This window comes from Protomyctophum parallelum, assembly GCF_964188405.1.
Source record: "Protomyctophum parallelum genome assembly, chromosome: 5".
NCBI lineage: Eukaryota > Metazoa > Chordata > Actinopteri > Myctophiformes > Myctophidae > Protomyctophum > Protomyctophum parallelum.
In genome coordinates this window covers 25,118,732-25,124,731 of record NC_139702.1, presented here as the reverse complement: position 1 = coordinate 25,124,731, position 6,000 = coordinate 25,118,732, and positions in this window count along the sequence as shown.

The window sequence follows — 6,000 nt, the reverse complement described above, 5'->3', positions numbered from 1 at the left end:
ATTATGGGTTGATTTTCATTCGAATCCGCCATTTGGTTTCAAGAGAGAGAGAGAGAGAAACAAAAGCCTGGGAGAAGTGCCCAGGACATCTGGTACAGGAGTGGGAGTGAACGTTGTATTTGCCTATAAGCCAACCAGAGTGCGCTCCAAATGTGGCGACGTCAGTGTTCTCCACCGTCTTCTGCAGGTGGGAGGGGAGGCTGCAGGCACATATAGGTTGGCTAGTTTGAACAGCCCCCTCTAGTCCTTGGAAAGGGCTCGTTCTTGTAATGCTGACCGAACTGGCTCATCTGCCATGCAAGCAAGGAGCTCCCACTCTCCACTCTATACATGGACTGTCACAACCAGTGATCTAACTGAGATAAGACTGAGAAGAAAAAAGCCTTACCTTAACCCATTTTGGACTGAGGTCGATAAAAAAAAGGCTTCTAAATCCTAACATTTTTCTGAAAAAAAATCATGCTTGCGGAACTCGACTTCGTCTCGTTCCCCTACCACATCACTGTCGTGGCAATAATCACGTTAAACAACACCCTCTCGTGTAATATTGCTTAATTCAAAACTGGTGGTACACATGGGCTGTTGAGTGATACAGTATATCTAACGAGCACTTCCAAACTCCAGCACTTAGAAAAATAATCACCTGCAAGGACACAAAGTAGCTCATAACATGTCTACAGTGGATGTTTATGAAACAAACACTTTGAGGATAGAAAGAGAATAATTCAAGCTTTCCGTACAGCTGCAATGTTGGTGAGTTTGACGCTGTGTAATACAATCAGACTTGTCTGTTTGGATGAATGGACTGCCATTGGAAGCTGCACCTAGGTAGCCCCTTGCCATTAACTTACTGTATATGGTAAGATGGCCGCGGTCTGTATGGAGAATAGAAGAGCAGGGAGACCAAATACAACCACCCCAATTGTATTAAAGGATGACTTCACCGATTTTCAAACTATGTTCATATAATCGGTGCAGTGCTCACTGATGCTCATTATAATATTCTTTGACTATTCACTCGGTGTCTCACGGGAGGGCTGTGGACAATTCAGAAACCTGCCTACCAGTGACTTCATCAATGGGGAATCCAAGCAAGTAGACACTGCAGGCCTTCTATTCCTGTAAGGTTAGCAACGTAGCATGCTATAATGGAAGCCATTCTAGCGTTAATATAAATCTATTCTAAATACAACATTTGAAATCTAGTTTGAAAAACAAAATCTGGTTAATGATGTCACTATATATATTTTTTTTTTGCATATAAGTGTATATCTTTAAATGTTTTGAGGAATTGAAAATGGAGGACCCTTATGTAAACAAGTCTTGGTGCTTTTTCTGGTTTTATCCTCTTAGCCGATTTTGTATTGACCTGTACTTTGCTTGAACTGTACCCATTATGCAAACTGTTAATACAATTTTCAATCAATCAATATCATCTAATACAGTATGTTTGTGATTGTTCAAATCAGCTCATCGTGTTTGTGCGAGCGTTGTGCTGGAGCAACAGCTACCCCTGCTGGAGACTGCGAGACAGTGTTTGTAGCATACCATAATAAGAACAGGGGCCTTCTTCTGTGTAGAGGACACACACATTGATATGCTTTAGGGCTAGGCAGTGGTGGAAAGTAACTAAGTACCGGTACTCAAGTACTCAAGTACTGTACTTAAGTACACTTTAGAGGTGGTCTACTGCAGTCGTTGAAAATGGTTGAAAATCACTGCTAGAGCCGCAAACATCTTCTCTTATGGGGGTCCCTGGCATATAATTGAATCCGCAGGCTAATGAGTGACAATGTGGGGGTCCTTGACATGAAAAGGTTTGGGAACCAGTGGTCTACTGTACTTTTACTTACTTTTCCAAAGTTTCTGTACTTCTACTTTGTAGATTTTTATTATTATTATTACAAAAACATGAATTAACCAATGTTACGGTCCTATGTGGCCCTAGTGTTGTTTTGGTCCGTGCATATTCATAACCCACTTTTAGTGTTTTCCAGTACTGATGACGGATGGTGGGAGTGGCAGTAGAGATTGGAGGCGTGTCGTGGAGATTGTGACACACCTGGGCCTCATCACCACCCAGTATAAAAGGAGAGAGAGAACAGCCCACAAGCTCTCTTTTGCCATTGTACCAAACACCACATGCAAACACCGCTGCTGAGACCCTGTTTGTTCTGTTTTCCCAGTGAAACAAATAATTAGTCAGATAAAGTCACTAGTCTGACAAAGTTGTTACCATAGTTACCATAATCAACTCAACTCATAACCACTGTCCAAGTATCCCAAACCAAGGGAAGCTGTATATATGCTAAGGGTGTGCTGCTATTTCTTTTGGTGCCCCAGTTTTGACCCATTGTTTTCTGTTTAGTCAGGGAGCCTAGATTGTGATTTTCTTTTTGGTGTAGTTTAGGATTGTTTTTTTGGGTAGGGTTGGGGGGAGTTTTGTTTGTTATTTTTAGCATTGGCCACACTGACGACATACTGTATATATACACGCTTGCCCTGTTATATTGTGAATATTGTGAAGCTTCTCTCAATAAATGTATACATTTTTGCCTGAATTGGTTTGTGATCCTCGACAGCCACAACATATATTACTCCTTTGGAGCCAAGACCCCATATAGGGTACGTACGTACGCATGCGTACGCATGCGCGTGCGTGCACACACACACACACACACACACACACACACACACACACACACACACACACACACACACACACACACACACACACCCACCCACCCTGCCAGTTACATCATCAGACAGGTTTCTTTTTGTATTAATGACTTTCCAGGAAAATTGAAAAAAAGTCTGTATAAGCTCCATGAGCTTGGAATCCCCTGCAGCGATGATGACATTGCATTGGCAGACATGGTCTCCGAAATGTCAGCCCTCCTCTGAGAGTGGACAGAAATGGTACCGTCTTATAATGAGCCTTATTGAGGACCAAATAATGATATGGCACGGTTGAAAATGATTGAAGTGGTCCTCATTTAGTCCAACATGTGAGTAATTGGTCCAGCACTGCTGCTACTACAGCGCAAACAGTTTAAGTTGTTATACTCGGTGGGAAAAAGTACTCACAATTTGTACATACATACATACTGTAGGTAAAAAGTATCAATAGGCTACTGCAAGAAAAGTGCTCTAGAAGTAAAAGTCCGGAATTCAACATAAAGTACAAGAGTATTGGCATCAAAATGTACTTTAAGTACAAAGTTTTCAGATGTATAAAAATAGCCGATCTACAACCTCACAAGTACAGTACTTACAGTAAATATACTCTGTTACTTTACAGCACTGGTTCTACTGTTGGAGTGGGTCTCGCCTCTATCCTGGAGGAAAGGATATAGAACTGGATGGAAGAAGCTTCTGCAGCTCAACACCAACGCCACTTTCCCCCCTCACTGACCCCCAGAGCGGTGTGGCCAGATGAAAACAAACCCAAAAGAAGAGACTATAGGCTACCAGAGGACTTAATTATTATTATTTTTTTAGTAATTTTTATCCCACGATTTTGCAACCCAGTTTTTTCACCCAGTGCCAATTATCTAATGTAATCCTGGGCGCTACACTTCCTTCCTCTGCCTCCTTCTATGCATGAGGAGTCCAAGCTGCTTCTTTTCACCTGACAGGGGGGGAATTTCCCTGGCCGGACGTAGCGCGTGGAAGGAACACGTTATTCCGACCAGTTCCTTTCCCCTCCATCAGGCGCCCAGGCTGGCCAGGGGGAGGCAGTTTTAGAGACCAGGATTACTGCATGTTTTTGTGAGTGTACCTACCCTAGGGGACACGGGGAGAACATGCAAACTCCACACAGAAAGGCGCTTTCGCCAACCCCACCTCGGGTATGGGCACTGATGACGCGGAGGAGGGAACACGCCCCCCCAGCGGCAATCGAACCCAGGACCTTCTAGATGTGAGGCGACAGCACTATACCGACTGTGGCACCGTGCCCCCTATTCCAGAGGACTTTAAAACCTTATAAATAAAGTTTGAAAATAGCCGAGCTACAAGCTCACAACATGTCGCAATTGTCTATATGGATCCGCGGCCAAATATAAAGGACAATAGCTGGAAGCCTTGATGAGAGTATATGGATCCGCGGCCAAATATAAAGGACAATAGCTGGAAGCCTTGATGAGAGTGATTTGACCAATCACTGCTGACCCGCCAACTGGAAAGTGTTGTGGTTAAGGGTCGAAACACTCCAAGAGGGCCGGGGACCAACTGATGAATGATGACCTCTCCTCCAGGCCGAAGGCTTCATCCATTATAGATGGATTATAATCGCAGCTATGATGTATTTACAAACTATATCAATGTGGGGGTCCTTGACTTGGAAAAGCTTTGAGAACCACTGTTGTTGTATAGGGCACACTGACTGTACGCTATACGCAGAGAGGAGTGCAGACTTGGCGTTTGTATACCGCAACGTGCATCGCAGACAGATTAATGCATGCTGTGTCACTCTGCTCTTCCCAGAAACATCACCATGGTTCCAGGATGCTGCATGCGGTAGCCATGGCAACACAGATGTGTTTTGGTGTGTATGGCTAGTACAGTATCAGGCATTTAGAGGTTGTTAGGTTTAGGGGTTGGTTAAACATGATTTACGCCAGAGTCGTAGATGTCAGAGAGTTACGACAACTTCATTAAACTTGCCTATAGAGCGTCGCAGTCCCTCCCCCTTTCAGAACAACGAGTGGCCCAGGAAATAAATCCCAATGCATTTTTCCCATAGGCATTTCTTAAAGTATTTATTTAAAGCATAATGAACATTTTGCCTTTGTTGTTGATGGTACCCCAACTTTCAGCAGCTGTCAAAAGTTCCCCTAGGGTGGTTGAATATAAAGCAATGTGGGATATGTTAGTAGACACCCTTCCAAACACATATGTGAAGAAAATTCTTGATAAGGAATTTATTACCAGATTGTATTAATATCCCCTGACTAAATAACTCATCTTCTAGACCACCTAGACCCGACTTCACCAACAGAGACCCGATTGACACCTAAACAACAAGTTTGGACAGCCCCACCAATTAGTGTTATGGAAAATAGCAAGTGTCTACCCTAGGCCCAGAGGGAGATACAGAACTTAGATGCGCCTCACATGTTGCACGACTCCTCAACAAGCTGCCACCAGAGATGAGAGCTGAATTCCGCCGCACAATGCTCTGCGGCCCAGGAGCAACCAACACCATGTTGGAGTTCTCTGAGTGGTTGAAGCACGAGTCCTAGCCATAAAGCCTGTGCAAAGGCAAACACCTTGAAGACCTGCTTGAGGTGAACAGTGAGCAGTGAACAGTGAGCGAAAGACTGAAGACAGAAGATCTGCCTTCAGGACTATCAGGCAGGATGTGCAGACACTGAAGGCATCAGTGTCATTCTGTGTCCCCAGCATGTCAACCAAAGCAATGTTACCAAATCAAAGGAGCCTTCACCTCAAGTCACCTGGGGCTGGGTGAGCAATCGTATCCTGTATCTAGCCTCACAACTAAATACAGACACTTGGCCAGACTGCCGTTTGAAAGGGTCAAACCCTTCATCCTGATTGGGGAAGACCACCCCACCTAATCACACCAACCGAACAAGTGAGGTTGAGGCCTCCAGGTGGGCCAGCAGCCATCTGCACAAGACTGGGCTGGACCCTGCAGGAAAGCAATCTCCAGCCAAGACAATGTAAGTTGACTATAACAGAGCCCCAGAACACAGAGCTCATGAGAAGGATGGAGAAACACTGGCAGGAGGCCACCAAGATACAACGCTACACAAGTCAAACAAGGGACAAGTCAAAGGCCAGAAAGCCCACCTTCTTTTAATGTCCTGTCAGTAGCAACTCAATCTGCACCTGAAATAAGCCCTGACCCCTCCCAGAGAAAGTTCGTCCTTGTAATGATTGTAATGTAATGATTAGTCGCCAGAATCAAGATCCTTGGTGGTCTAAAACTTGAGTTATTGGTAAAATAACAGCAGGTTGGTGGTCATTTTTGAA